This window comes from Herpailurus yagouaroundi, unplaced genomic scaffold (assembly GCF_014898765.1).
Source record: "Herpailurus yagouaroundi ecotype Mexico unplaced genomic scaffold, PumYag 210, whole genome shotgun sequence".
In the NCBI taxonomy this organism is placed as follows: domain Eukaryota; kingdom Metazoa; phylum Chordata; class Mammalia; order Carnivora; family Felidae; genus Herpailurus; species Herpailurus yagouaroundi.
In genome coordinates this window covers 2,520,749-2,536,700 of record NW_024412441.1, presented here as the reverse complement: position 1 = coordinate 2,536,700, position 15,952 = coordinate 2,520,749, and the positions used below count along the sequence as shown (strand labels likewise).

The 15,952-nt window shown below is 40.7% G+C and overlaps 1 long non-coding RNA gene across 7 annotated transcripts in view; it reads left to right on the top strand.

The window, feature by feature from the left end:
- The window catches only part of LOC121016259 (uncharacterized), a 249,064-nt gene that overhangs the window by 188,194 nt on the left and 44,918 nt on the right, over positions 1-15,952 (top strand). For 4 of the 7 annotated variants that reach the window (XR_005784186.1, XR_005784187.1, XR_005784184.1 and 1 more), the window contains one exon: positions 12,457-12,630. This is a non-coding gene — a long non-coding RNA (uncharacterized LOC121016259). Of the gene's footprint in view, positions 1-10,210; positions 10,431-12,454; positions 12,631-15,952 lie in introns of those variants that run through there. The other 3 variants (XR_005784185.1, XR_005784190.1, XR_005784188.1) reach the window with 2 other exon arrangements.

The following is a 15,952-nucleotide window of genomic DNA, read 5'->3' as shown; positions in this document are numbered from 1 at the left end:
CCACACTTTCATATAAATACATTCAAGGTATTATACCTCACGGTGTACCTTAACTATGAAATAGATTGCAGGATATGGAATTGAGGAAAACACAAATCTACTTACAATAAGGGGAAGGACAGTTTCATGACCTGGGAAGCTGAGAATTCAAAAGAGGACAAACTTCCCTGGCCTTTTTCATATTTGGAAATGGAGACTGATCGACAGAATAAGCAGGCTGTAGAAGTTTATCGCTGCACGGTTTCAGCAGAGTCTATCTAGAAAGACGGAAGTTGTGGAACGATAGGAAAACTTGAGGTTTTGCTTGCATTCAGCTCTTTAGCACTTCGGTACTTTGGGGAAATTTCTACTTCTGTAGAATGGGGTGTGGGGCTTGGCGGGAATGTGAAATCTGCAAAGATTTCTGTAAATTCTTTAGGATCGAAGCATCCACAAACATTATGTGAGCTGTTTGAAAGAAATGGGGTATTTCAATGCAATGAATATAGCCTGACTTCTTGCTTCCTGCTCCTCAGGGCATCTCAAACTACCTCTGGAATGCACTGGGTGAAGGAAGTCCTGTGTCCCGTCTTTTGGCAGGGGGTGAGCCACAATCTACCTTTTCTCATAAGTCTTCAGAGGACATCCCTGGGTATATTAGCTTCCTAGCCTTTGATGGACATATCATAGATGGGCCTGATTACTATCACAGTGCTTAGTCTGCCAAATACCAAAGGATGGAAAAGGAGAGCACACCAGATGTGTAAAGGAAGAAAGCGCAGTGTATGAGATGTAACAAGTCTTCTACTGGAGAATATTTTCTCAAAGGCAACTGAACGATTAGAGTAAACCAAAGGAAATCGATCAAGATTACCAGAGAGGTATATTGAGAGAATGAAAAAAAAAATCCATCATCTGGACAAGAAAGGTGGACATGTATATTTATAAAGTTGATTTTAGAGAACGTTCAGATGATTTTTAATAAGCATAGTCAGAGAATTCAAAGTTTTGAGAGTAGGTGAAGCCCAGTGAGGACCCAAATTATCTATCATGATACAAATATATTAACATTGAAACCGAAATAAAGCTATACATGAAGGAAGTGACCAAATAGTTTAGTTTTTAACTCTTCTGTTCCTTTTCAAAATTGCTTAATAGAAATCTGTAAGTCCTCGTGTCTGCCGAGATCAAACCTATGACTTTGTCTCCTTATATGAATAAATTTTATCGGGAAAAGTTTGAACTTGAAGAGCTAAATTACAAGGAGTAAATACAAATCCAGGTTTCGTTAACTTAGTTGCATAGCTGATTTAGATCAGTCTCCCTGCCCCATCTTTTGTAGACAAAGCCTCAAAGAAAGGTGAAAGTAATATTAGTGACATCTTATTTGGCCAATTTAGATAGAAGTATTACAAATATGATGCATTAGCAATTCCTTTGCAATGAAGCAAGAGGTGAAACAAAGGTGATGAGTAGTGTAAGTTGGACTCACATGCCTCAATGATTTCAATGGAATCAGGCATTTTTTGAAGCACAGAATCTTTGAGGTTGTAATGTATCTGACCTGTATATTTACTGAATGTTTGCACCTACATGTGAGCTGACAGGAGGGAAGAAAAGATAATGTAAAGTAAAAAGCTCAGGTAGTTTTAAATATTATTTGCCAATCAATTTAACACATCTATATACTGTAAAATACTCAAATCATTCTTATGAGCAGATAATGTGAAACAATGAAGCATGGGGTAATAAGGTAAAGCACAAAACAGACATTTAAAAGGAAGGAAAAGGTAGTGGCACAAGTTTGGCTCCCTTGAGATAGATTACTGGTTTTATCTGGAGGTGGAAGGCAGTGCCTTAGACATACCTTATATCATACGACAAATGTGGAGTTTGAGGAAATGTTCATCTGTTTTGCTATTATTTACACAGGCATATGGTCCCCGAAAGAATACACTCTTTATCTGTATAAACTAGGTAAATCTGTGTTTGTATTATGCTAAAGGTGGGTCAAGGAAATGGGTTAGAACTAGAAAACTTTATGCCTTCCTTTTTTGTAAGTCAGCAAAATACCAGGTCCAACGATTACCATGTTTCTGATGAAATGAAAAAAACAAAAGGTGTGATAGCAGATTTTAAAATAAGTTCTGTTTTTGGATTCCTGATAAAGAATAAAGAAAATAGTATTTAATGTACAGCATGATTCAAAATAATTGAATACTAGAAATATACTAGGAGAGTACATTTTGGGTGCTCCATCCCACACAGAGGAAAACCATATGAGGAAAAGATATGTTAATTAGTTTGCTTCTATTCATCATTTCACTATGTATATCATATCCAATCATCATGTTATATACCTTAATATATTCATCTTTTATTAAACCCAAACAATAAAAAAGGAACATAGTCTCTCTTTGCTCAAATATACTTCTCTCAATTTCTGAATTTTGCTACCAGCTCCAAGGGAGTCAGGAGGGACTAAAAGGGAAGTTGAAGATATTTATCTTATTTTTATGGGAGAAGAAAATGTGATTCACTTACCTGAATATAAACAGTCATCATGCATGGAGGTCAGCATACATAGCATTAATTTGATTCTTAAAAAGGTGTGATGCCCTTAGGTTTGGCAAAACCAATGTAAAACATCTTGCCGGGTGGATAAAACAGTATGAACTCTTTCCATCACGCCAAGAGCTACTTTAGATACTTGATGTATATCATCCTATTACATCATCATAATAAGTCAGTAAATTAATGTCATTGATTCCACTTTAGAAATGAGCAAACTGTTCCTCAGCGAGGGTAAGAGCCTTGTTAATGCTCTCCCAGCCAGTGAACAGCTAGGGCCAGGATTCCTACAGGTGAACTGCCCACTGAAAGGGCATTATGGAGTCGATGATGGTAATATGCATACATTTTGGGACAGCAGTCATTGCCTTGAGTAACATTATTATCAGGAAATATCCTTGAGTTTTAAGATCCATCAATACATAAATGGCTTCTCCACAGGTGTCTTGTCATTGGAAGTATTTTAGGTATCACAAAGAATAATTTTATCATGGATCAAAATGGACCAGATACCTGAATATATCTCTTTGGAGGGGGGGCAAAATCAAATTCCCATGTTAATGCAAGGAGTATGATAGAAGGAAGGAAGGAATGAAAGAGGAAGGAAGGAAGGAAGGAAGGAAGGGAGAAAGGAAGGAATGAAGCGAGGGAGAGAAGGAGGGAGGGAGGAAAGATTAAAAGAAAGAAAGAAGAAGAAAGAAGAGAGAGAAAGGAAAAGAAAGGGGGCTAGGGTAACATCTGTCACCATTATAAATGTTTTAAAACCTGTTTCTCGATACGGAAGGACATTGATGCATTTTGCTTACAATGGAATAAGATATATAATCTATGTATATTCAAGGAAAAATAACCTGAATTAATTGCAGTAGGAGGCCATCAATGCAAAATACTGTTCTATGCAGCCTTTGACCTTTATCAAAGATGAAGTGATTAAATAAACTATTAAAGACACATCAATTAAAATGGAGACACTGGCCATTCTGAAAGCCATTCATTCCGCATGGGCTGTTGCCATGTGCAGACATAGAATGTTTTCCTCTAGGAGCAAGACGCACTTGCTGATCTGTTGCAAGTTCCAACTGTTTCACCCCAGGTTCCATGCATAGCTTTCTATTGGGTGCATGAGAGCACACTCTACTTAGACTCTAAAATGGTAACAGAGCTACGTCATTCCGAGCGTGAATTCCTACACATGGACCAGGTGTGCTTGCCAGTGGGTTTGCGGCAGGTATTCACCATTCCTAGTCTATGGTCTTAGCTTGGCTTCTTCTAGGAATGAAAACAGTCTCAGATTCCTAGGATTCTGCATCAGTTGCTGTGTACCAATCCTTGACTTCTCTGTGTGTGATGTGAGGTTAATGAGAAAAGACAGTTTGCTTTTTTTGCCTCAGTGTGTAGACGCCGCTGAGCAAACTTACCCAACTGCCATTTGCTTGAGACTAACTTCTGACATATGGATCAGATTTCAACACACAAGCAGACATGCACTGGTTTCATATGAAGCTAGCGTTCCCTTGATATCCTGTGTACGTAGCAATATATATGTAACTAATCGAGGGTGGAATATACCAAGCTGCCCTCACACAGCCGTCCACCTAGGATCATGAACTCTATTCAAGTGAACCAAACTGAAGACAGAAGCTTTCTGTGATGCAACAGAATACTTCTAAGGAACATGAGTGACTTTTTAGTAGACTGAGATGGAATGAAAAACACAGTCACAGTATTTAAGGATGTACTAGAGTAAGAGACAGTGAGTACAAACATCCTCTCCCTGCCCCTGAGCTCCCCCCCCCACCTCCGCCCCCATGACCTCATGATCTTTCTTTTTTTTTTTTTTTTTTTAATTTTTTTTTCAACGTTTATTTATTTTTGGGACAGAGAGAGACAGAGCATGAACAGGGGAGGGTCAGAGAGAGAGGGAGACACAGAATCGGAAACAGGCTCCAGGCTCTGAGCCATCAGCCCAGAGCCTGACGCGGGGCTTGAACTCACGGACTGCGAGATCGTGACCTGGCTGAAGTCGGACGCTTAACCGACTGTGCCACCCAGGCGCCCCATGATCTTTCTTAGCTTTGTCCTGACAACCTGACCTTACAGAGCTCTACCTGGTCCAGACAACCACATAATAAACCCCACAAACAAATAGGGGGTTGGTGCAGCCTTTTTGGATTTAGGATCATGTTTAAGCTTATGAATCAGATTTTTCTATGTGTGGACATGACAACGATGGAAAAACTGTAATTTAGGACATATTCTCTTTATCCTTTTATGTAGAATTTCACTTTAATGTGATGCAAATGACAGTAAGAAATACATTCAGTGACTGTTAAAGCCTGCCCATTAAAAATTCTGTATGCATTTTACATTCTAATTCATGTACAGTCAAAAACCCTGATAAAATCACAGTGCTGATTTGGCTGCTGCACTTATCGTATTAATGAGGATACTTTATGCCTTTTGAAAATTGGGATATGGTCCATTATGTGATTGTAAATGATGTGATTGTATCACATAAATTTGTTATTCAATCCCCCCCTCCCTCCAGTCAGCTTTGTATATAAGAAGATTCATTGGTGAGCCAGAACCGAGGGCAGAGAACTGAACTGCAAATTACTTTCCTTCTTTTGTCTTTTTTCCATGTATAGGAAAGAACACAATAAACATGCACACGTGTGCGTGTCAGTATTTATGTATATTTTGTCTTCTCCTCATTTTATAACTTTCCCTAAAAACCAGAGAGTAAAGCTCAAAGTGAAAGAAAGGAGCAGACAGGCCAGAGGCTCGCAGAAGTACACGGTGACTTCTCCCACAGCCACAGCTGCTCCCTTCGCTTCTGAGCTGATCCTAGGCTGAGGATTTTGCTTGAAGATAGATCTTTCCTTCCCCCCTCTTGCAACAAGTGAAAGGTTTGAGAACTGTTGTTGTTTAAGGTTTCCTGATTTTGAGTTGCATTTACATTCCTAAAAAATACCAGCTCCTCTTTCTGTTTATTTATTTTTCTGTCATGCCTGCCTAATTAGTTATCATTTGCTCCCACGAGCACCTAGTGAGAGTGATCTATGAACACAGCTGCAGGGGGCCTTTGGCTTCTTTCTGCCCCTGCACCTTCTGTTTCTGAATCCTGCCATAGACGTCTACCTTGGTAAAGGTCAAAGAACTATTTTTTTTCCCCTCACCAGAGACACAAACACCTCCCCAGCCATCAATATCTTCAAAGTCCCCACAGAACGAGTTAGAGCATTGCCAACACAAGTGGCCTCAGAACACTCAGGTTAAAACAAAGGAGGGGACCAGTGGCCCTCAGCTGAGTCCCTCGTAGTCTCGAAGGGCTGCACACTTCCTTTCCTCTTTAATGATGGTCTCCGGCCTTGTCATGCGGTTATTCGAGAGTAGTCCACAGACCACAGAGTGTTCTTGCCTCCACGTCTGGGCAATTGTCCATTGTTGCCTGCTCTTCTGTGTCTCTTAAACATTTGGCTTGGGATTCCTAAGCAATTTGTAGGCTGGGTATTTTTTTTTTTTCTTGTATTTCTTCAAAAACTTCTCTTCTATTGCCTGGAACCTGGAGAAGTAGTGGTGCCCCTCACGGTGGAGCAAGCTCCGGGGTAGAGTCCTTAGAGTTTGGAAATGCAAATGCCCAAGTTCTTGACACACACCTGGCGATTTCACATTTCTGACTTTCTTGCTCATCTTAAAAGCTGAACTTTAGGCTTTATCAAGCTCTGTGTTTTCCCAGAGTTCAGCTATTATGGACGAAATCGCTTTTTTTCTTTTTAAGGTCTCTGTCATGTTGCCACATCAAAAATACAGTACGAGGGCTCCTGGGTGGCTCAGTCGGGAAAGCTTCCAACTCTTGATTTCATTTCAGGTCATGATCTCATGTTCGTGGGATTGAGCCCCACATCGGTGCAGAGCCTGCTTGGGATTCTCTCTCCCTCTCTCTCTCTCTCTCTCTGCCCCTCCCTTTCTTGCTCTCTCACTCTTTCAGACTAAATAAACATTAAAATAAAAAATACCGTACCATATGCTTCCTCTCCCTTCCCCCACCCAAAAGGAGAGATGCTACAGGGAACAATATGCCTAGGAGAATACAAATATTATTGTAAATTATATATTTTAAATGGCTTGTGGGAAAAGAGAAGTAGCTTGACTGAGATATACCAAAAGCTCACAGCGGGTCTTTTGTGATGGGAGGTAAGTTTTTTACCTTATTTCAGATTCAAGACCAACAAGAACTTTGTACAATCTTCTGGACAAAGCTTGCCCCATCCTAATCTGTGCAAATCCACTCTGTTCTGTTGACTGCTCTCCTTACTAATCAGCCCTACACAACTGTACCTTTCTCAGGAGTTATACGCACTGCATTTTTATGCTTCTGTTACTGAGTGGCCTTTTTCATACTTTTGCTTTATCTTGCATTCAATTACTCACAACCTGGTCTGTAGAATAGGATACCATCATTGCCTACATTTAAGCAACAGCACATTATGTCATCTTGCTTCATATATTTTACTTCTCTCTCTCTTAAAGGCAGCGCATTTGAGAAATCTTGGCTCTGCCTTTGGGGAGGAATCATTTACCTTCTTTCATTCAGGCTGAAATTTGTCTCCTCACTCCCTTTGTTAATAAAAAAACTTATTTACATCTTCTCAGATCCTATTAGTTAGCTGGATTGCCTAATTCTTGTAGTTTTAAGAACAAGCCATTTTCTTGCTTTCAATCATTGCTGATTTATTTTATGGGTTCCACAAGGCCACATTTATATGTCTGCTTACTTTCTTTGGAAAGCTTTTTCTATTTCACTCTGACGTGCAGCATCATGTGCATGGTCCATTTCCCTCCCACGAATAGGAAATATGAGGACATATGGCTAAACAGGCTTCCTGTAAAAGAGCAGAGAGGAAGATATTAGGCCTAGCAATATTGCCCATTGGGCTCTATGTCTGAGGATGAGCATATTTGATTCTATATGAATTTGCTCGGGTCTTTCTTCTCTCTTGTCTTTTCTAGTGTCTTAATACTTCCTTAGAATAAATTTTCCCACCTAAGATGGAACTCCTCCTTTCTCTCTTGACAATGCCGAGTAAATCAGGGTGTGGAATATTACCCCTGAAACCCACTCTCTGAGAGGTATTGCTGGCTGAAGCCACGCTGTTCATACACCATTCTATACCCAACTGTGGATAATAACAGAATTGATTTTACCCGAGGAAAGACAAAGGAACCTCGGGGCTGCTTTCTGCATTATTTTATTCTCAGGTTATTCTGCTCTGAATGGTAAGATCTCTCACTAGAATACTGGGTCACATTTAGCTTCCTTTATAGCAAATCCCCCGTAGGGTAACTTCTGGCATTGGGCTATGAGGTATTATTGTTCTGTGCCCGTGTGTGTGTGTGTGTGTGTGTGTGTGTGTGTGTGATCATCAAATTATAACATAAATAAGTTTGTGTTTTCAGGTCCCATGAATACCCTTCTTCTTTTTTATAACTATTAAGAAAGTAGATTTTGAGCTAGAGACTAAAACCTGGCTTTCAGGTAGTGTGAAAGGTGGGTTTAAAGAAAACTGTTCTTTAATAAATAGTAATATGACCATGAATAAGTCAACCTACATAAATTATAAGGGCAATACTGATAATAGCCACTATGAAGTGGGTGCTTAGTATGCCTCATGGATGTTCCAGTTGTCTCCAGCTTATTAACTCACCAAATTTTCACAACTCCTTTAGGTATGTATTACTATTATCCCTATCTTCCAGATGTAGAAATTGAGGCATAGAGAGACGTTTTACTTGTTCAAGCCATGGGTGGTAAGTGGCAGACCCACAATTCAAACATGTGGCATTGGCTCCTCGATTTTGACTCTTAAGTACCTCATTGAGAGGAAACTATACAACCTTTCATATAGTGGTCATCATATCAGCAAGATCTTTCACAAATAATTTAAGGAAATTCTGATAAAATCACGTGTAATGGTAATGACTTCATTCCTAATACTTGTGATTCTTTTCAACTACATTATCCCTTAATAATAAAACAACCCAACATTTTATCCTGAGTGCAAAGGATTCTGGAAGGTTAATAACATATAATGGTGATAAAGGTGGTGGCCTTTAAAAAAAAAATTCCAAACCTGGTGTGTTTGTGATATGATTCTTTTACTATTGCTTAGAATTCACGTTTCCATCTCAGTCTACGTTCTGTTGGTGATCCCTGATTCACCTTTATGAAGGTGAATAGGTGCCTAATACTCGGCAAGGGTATCTCTGGAAAGCTCAGAGAAAGAATCAGCTAGAAGTCTCAGTTGTGCATGACCAGATGTGCGTTCCAGGGCTGATCTTCATAATCATAATTCTCTGTTTACAGAGAGAGTTAGCGAATGTTTAAGGGTCCGTGCCCATTGCAGCTTTCTGAGCATTGTTAACTTTGGGTCTAGTTCTTTTAGCTCATTGCTCCAGAGTTGCCATGAATGCGCTTTAAAGTCCTACATACACACCAAGAATGTATTGGATGTTCTGGAGTTGTGAAAGTTCGAGGAATATTGGATTTTATGTTTCATATAGTATCTATTAGTAGCTGACTATCACTTGCTTCTAGCTCACAGAGAAATAAGAATAGTGAATGGAATGTGTTGCTGGTTTTGTATGTGTATTACCCATTGGATTGTGTGAATAAGCATCAAATTACTGGTCAGGAATTACAAATTAGTACAATTTAGCGTAAATATCATAAAGCTTTCTGGAACCCCCAAAGAATCCTTTCTGTCTGGCTCTGGCTCCTGCCGAGTCTTCACTATTTGATCAATATATCAGATCAAGAATAAGTGGAGCCCCAAAGTCACACCATCTTATCAAAATAATTATCTTTAATTAATATAATTATTGATCATGTAGTAGAAGTCACTGTCTACATGATATAAGGCTTTTAGGATTTCATGGGAATGCTTTACAACTTAATTATGTTTCCCTGGGAGATTATAACATAATTCAATTTATTTTCCCATGTGTTTCATCAATCATTATGTGAATAGAAGGAATATCAGAATCTCATTTCTCTGTCAATTCTTGAAGAATTTAGACAAGTCATTTCAGTAGTACAGAGCTGATTAGAAGAAGACAAGGTCCCTCCCACATGAGATTGATCCCCTATATCACTGTTGTGTCGGTGCCACATTCTGTTGCTTTTGTAGTATGTGACGAGGCTAACCGCAAAAGCCTGTGAAAGCTTTTGTGTTCCAGCTTTCGTAGCAGACCGAATTCGGGCCTATGTAAAGTTCCCTTCATTGATGTGTAAGGAGCTATGTTCTTCTCTGGGCCTTGGTTTCCTTATCCAAGGAGGCAGCTGGTATCTAGGCTTCCTTCCACCTGTAAAGTTCAGTGCTCTAGTTTTCCTTGTGCTTTAGCTCTTCTAGTGTCTACGGCGGTGCGTCTCAACGTTGAGTGTACTTCTGAATCACTGAGAATCTTGTTAAAATGCAGACTCTGAGTCAGTAGGTCTAGGTGGGACCTGGGCTCCTGCCTTTCTAACAGGCTGCCAGGTGATGCTGAAGCTGCCGGTCTGTGAATGACTCTTAGTAGCAGGGATCTAAATGATGCACAGAGACAGAGGGGGAAAGACTAGCTCTTTATCTTCCTTTGGTAACTTCTCCATTTGCTTTCCTCCCAGGGCTACGATTCTCGATGACTTTCTTCTGCAGATCACTGCAGCATGCCTCCTCTTTCCTAGCTCTACCACACGGAATTGGGGCTTCAAGAAGACTGAGTGCATCCATACAGAGCACAAATCCCTTTGCCAAGAAGGAAATCACAGAGCTTATCAGGAAAGATGTGTGCCTGTAATGTCAGCCATCCCCGGCATGCTGAAATATGAAATAAATGAGGTGGAGTTTAATTTTAGGGTCTACAAATTTGTAATGTGTTCATCATTCCTGTTGCCATTTTGCATGGCAGGCTGAAGTTGGCGGATATGTTTTGTGAAGAGAGCTGCATTTGAGTTCTGGTTAAATCGAGCACTCACCCCCTCTCCTGTCCCTTCTCTAATCTCCTCTTGCAGTGATGAGAAAGAGATGCCACGTGTCTTCGAGGGGGTCCCTCCTGGAGATGTGCATCTCTTTTGCTTTCCTGAGGGCAGGCTCTTAGGGGGATTTTCCCAAGCCCCACTGCAGACTGGCCTTCCCCAGCAGAGGGCGCGCTTCCCCAGTGCCGTGGCCCCAGAGCAGTTTCCTCCTCTCCTGGGGTGGACTTCTCTCTCTCGCCACTGGGCTGGTTAGGGCTCCTGGAGGATCAGAAGTGGGCTCTCAGGAGGAGAAGAGATGAAGTCTACTCTAAAGGAGAAAATCAAATCAAATCATTTCCGATCTGAATCAGTGACTTTTAAAATGAAAGGTCTACTTGGCTACTGTTAATGGGCAGCTTTTCATAATTCTCAGCTATTACAAGACTAACTTTCCTTTCTTAAAGCTTCTCTGAACCTGGCATTGTCCGGCATTTGTATCCTTCACTTTAATGAGAGCTAAATAAGAATTATATAGGGAATTTTAATAATTCTCACTGGACAGTTAATTAAGCAGTGAGGAGTCTTTAGAACTGTTACTCTTTCTGCCTTTTACAGACAAGTGCTTCCACAGATTCCAACGAAAGAGGTCACATTTATACATATATATAAAACGATGTGTGGGTTAGTAATTTTTCTCAGTAACAAATGGCCTCCCTAACGAGCTGAAATAGTGAAGTAAAAATCCACCTTTTGTGGCCCACTTTCCTTGAATTCTATTCTCCACTTCTCCTCAAACATCTTTGCCCAGGAAATGAATTCCCTCGACCTTTAGGGAGGTGGGTAGAGGGCTTAGGTGTGTTGATCTCAAGTTTTCCAAATTTGTTGTTCCTCTGTAAATCATACGGCCACAACCCAGCCCAGTCATTAATTGTGAAATTCATTTCTTTTCTTTCTTTCGTTTTAAAAATCAGTTTCTGTTCTTCCTCATTTTTGATGGATCCTACCGCAAACTTCAGCTAGAGTGAGTGCAGACGACCATAACATCACTCTCACATAGAGGGTATTTTATTAAGTCCAGCAGTTAAAAATGTACAAAGTTCCTTGTAATAATCCATTCATTCTGTTCTCGCCTGATTCTTGGAGTAAGCCTGCACAATTATTCAAATCCCAGCTTTTAGCTACAGCATACACCTCGCCATGGGGCTATGCCTCTGTAATCTTGCTTTGGTCTTGCATGTCAAATGGAATTAACTCCCATAAGAAATGTGTGCGAAGACAACCCAAAGTGTCTAATCCTGCTGCTGTCTTAAATTTCTGAAACTCTGAGCTGTCATCTTTTTCTATTGCTTTGTTGAAGTTCTCACTTATGCTTCAGTCCATCCAAAGCTGGAGTTTAGGAAAATTTGCATTTTTATATATTTTTTTCAGTTATGCTCTCCCTTGGCCTTTTCACATGTTCTCTTTGTAGAAGGATTTTTTTTTCTCCCTTCAAACTCCAAGACCATTTTATACACAGTGGAATTTCAACGAGAGGTGAATTCACTTCTTTTTTTTTTTTTTTCCCTGAGAGTACACAACTTGAAACACAGACAACACTAGTTGAAGATTCACAAGCCAAATCCAAACAGACGTGGGCGAGGGTGTGCGTGTGTGGATGTGTGTGTGTGAGTGTGTGTCTCAGAGTATTGGGTGAGAGAGAGGAGAGAAGGAATAAGGATACCGTTATTACTATACCTTAACCACTCGCCTAGCTAATCGCAAAAACTAATTCTGTCTCGATTGAATCTCAAACCGCATCGTCTCCCTTCTGGATAAAACGCTTGGTGAAATGAGTTTGGTGAGGCTACTTGTATGTTGTATTAAGAGTAGATTAGCTTGATGAGTGATTTCTTACTCTTCCTTCTCTAGAGAGCATACTGTTTTAAGATCCTGAATGCTGAGAGTGGCCTCTTCCTTCTTCGCCATGTCCTGAACTCCGTTTGCCACCTCCTGCTATTCCTGGACATGAGGAATCTGGAAGAATACGCCGTATCTGGAACGCCAAGCAAGCCCTTAACAAATATGTGTTGAAGCCCTTTGAATGAGTAAGAACAGCTTGTTCTATTCTTTCTGAGTGACTTATCCTGTTGCCTCAATTTACAAATTATATCATTCAATCTGGAAATGAAAGCTGCCCAGATTTTAGTAAACTTTCCTCACAGCCTGTGTGTTCAGTCGGATAATTACACGTGGTCCCTATTTTTAAATCACCAGTTATTCAGCATCGTGGGTTTTTTGAGGCGTCTTGACTAAGTGAGGTGTGGAAGGGTAAAACTGTAACTCGGTGTGGTGGATATTTAATAAGTGGTAAACCGCAGCATTCTCCATTTGAAAGTTAATTAAGGCCACTAGCTGACCGGGCTTGTGCAGCAAACATGTTCATGGTTTAGCCATGGAAACAGTCACAACAACGCTCAGCTAAAAATAAATGGCCTTAAGAGACATTTTTTCACTGATCACTCTTGAATGCTTATTGTTTTTTTAATAAAGGGGTTGTCACATTTTTTGAGGTAATCCCCACCAGCACCGGCTCCTTCAGAGACTTGGAAGTTTTCCTTCTGCCTGGCTGCTGGAAATCAAAATGAAGAGTGATGTTAGGGGACAGACACATGACCAAACAGCGTTTTTAATGCTATGTGCAAGAATGTCTCTCGGAAGGTAATCATCTGTTGTGTTCTCCTGGGTCTCTTTGCCTAGTTGATAATGGCTTTTAATATGTGGATGCAACTAGTTTGGGCACAAGATTAGTGAACTCTCTAGCTCACTAATAGTTTATTTGCTCCAAATTGGGTTTAAGTTTGCCGAAGAGCCCTCCTTTAGTGACAGACAATATAATATGAATTACGTTTCTGTGTGCTCATTGTTTCTTCGTGATGAAAGCAGTGTAATAAGACAATATATTTTACTGTACAATATACTACTTTGGCTAATAGGATTGAAAAAGCACATTAAATGTAAATGTCCTTTCAGCATCTGGATGGTGAAGTTAGATTGTCTTATCAGGTATCTTAATACTGCTCTGGGATCCATCTGGCAGTATTTAGGGCAGCTGAAATAGGTGATAGCAATGTTCCAGGCAAATGTGAGACCGGGCTGGAACCAAGGTAAAGTGGTATCAAGGAGGCCGAAGCGATTCTGAGGCTTTGTTAGACTGCTTGATTTCAAGTTGTTTTCAATGGAGCTCTAAGGATGCTGTCTTAAATCACTTTGGCAATGGACACACTGTAATCTTGGTCCATGAATCCTTCCATTTGATTTTAAACCATCTTCCTGACATTGGAGCATATTGGGAGCAGGTATTACAAGAATTCCTCTGCCTTCTCATCCATCCATACTCCAGTGGGTCTCTCTAGGCACATCTTGAGCAGAATTTTGAGCTCAAATGACAGTTCGTCCTTGACAGGACTTGCTAGAGGAAACAGTGGCACAATGGGACAAATATTCTTACCATCTTCCAAGCACTGTATCTTGTATGTTGCATACACAAGCAAATAGAGATCCTATCGTGGTCTGAGGGCCATAAAAATTCAGGTCTAGATTTAAAACATCTTCTTGTTTATCCTGGCCATATCTGCATCAGAATATTCTACATGAAATTGGCCTGGAATTGTCATCCCGACAGATTCTCACTTGTGGCTCTTTTTAGCCTAAGATGGACAGCAAATGTCAATCTCTGCCGTTATCAGCTGAGTTTTTCGGGCTCCGTTTTTCTCATTGGCTACTTTAAATGAATACCATTTTTGCTGGTTTGTTCCTCCTCCTCCCCACTCTCCTTTCATTTTTGTTATTTGTTCTAATTTAATTTGAAATGCCCAGCATCTGACTGTAATCAGGTGAGGAGGCTCTGGAGACTTCCAGCAAGAGCAGGTCTCCTGAAAAGGGTCTTTTGGACACAACAGAATGAGCCTTTATTTATTATCTCAGGGATAACAAAACCGGGAGAGAGCAAGACTGCGTGGCGGCTGTCCTTTCAAGCGGCAGCAACTTAGTGAAACACTCCTGTCCCTAGGGTGTGAACAGACCGCCCCTTGGCTCAAAGTCATCCTGCTGTCCCTGGCTGCTGGTTCTCTAGGCCAACAAAAACAAGCATAACAAAACATACAGAGAAAGTGTCAACAGAAACCCCTCTCTTAGAGCCTTGCTTTTGGAAGTGGACTGGATTTCTTGCCACACAAAGGCTCTGGGCAGGGTGTCGTTGGCCACGGCCACCTACCTAACTCTGTGACTCCTGTCCCTGAGGTGGGACACGTGGCTCATTAGGCACACGTGATCTCACCCTTCCGTGATTCCCTAAGGAAGACCCCCAGATACCCCGTGCACCAAATGAAGATTGCTGAAGAGCTATAAACGCTGGCCATTGCAAAGAATCATGTGCGCTGAAATTCTAGCTTCATAACCTGCAAAAATGACCTTCCCTGACTCTCAGTTTCTTCTTTGGTAAGCTGGGACAGCAATGTTTCTCCTTCTCATTGTGGCAGTCGAATGAAATACAGAGATGTGTTACAGCTGAGCAAAATATCAAAACGTTTATACCAATGTAAGGTCTGACACGTAGAGCCAATGGAACCGTGATGTAATGTGTTTGAGAGATAGGGAAGCAGGGCAGAAGTATAAGATATCAAAAGGGTAGGTCATTTTTCTCCATAGCAGAAAAGGGTGCTGATCCTCATCCCCAAATTCAAGCCTGGGTCTTAACCATATCCACAGGGTCTTCTGCTCTCTGGCAAAGAGGAGACAGCTTACGTCTGCTCCTTCACAGAAATGTTGCGGAACAGCTCGGTTAGAGGAGATGTAAGGCAGCATCCCGCGGGTCCTTCATGCCACAGTTATTACAGATAAGCAATTATCTTGGGTATTTAATGTTCCTGTGTTGTGAGTTTTCAGGGAGGGGTGAGAAGAAGTCAAAAGTTCATGATAGTCGGTGGTTCCGTTCTTGCAGGAGTGAAGCGTGGTGAAGTGCGAAACTGACAGCTCTAACCTATCAGACCATAACCAGTGTCCAGCACGATGAACTTTTCAGGATGTGGATATATTGGCTTTTCTGTAGTTAGTAGCCAAATGGATTTTTGGTCAGTGCAGGTGTTTCATCCTGCCACGTAATCTGCCTAAGACCTGTGTATATAAAGGGAGATAATGAGACTCCTTAGGAAACAGGGGTAGAACAAAGGAAGGATAAAAAGAAATGATAAAATCTATGGCCCAGGAGCGTTTATTCCCTTTATCCCTAGCATTTAACCCAGGGGCTGGTTTTATTGAATATTGCATGATTAAAAATAATTGTAGAAGACTGTGACCGTGCCATCTTTTTTTCTTTTCTTTCTTTCTTTCTTTCTTTCTTTCTTTCTTTCTTTCTTTCTTTCTTTCTTT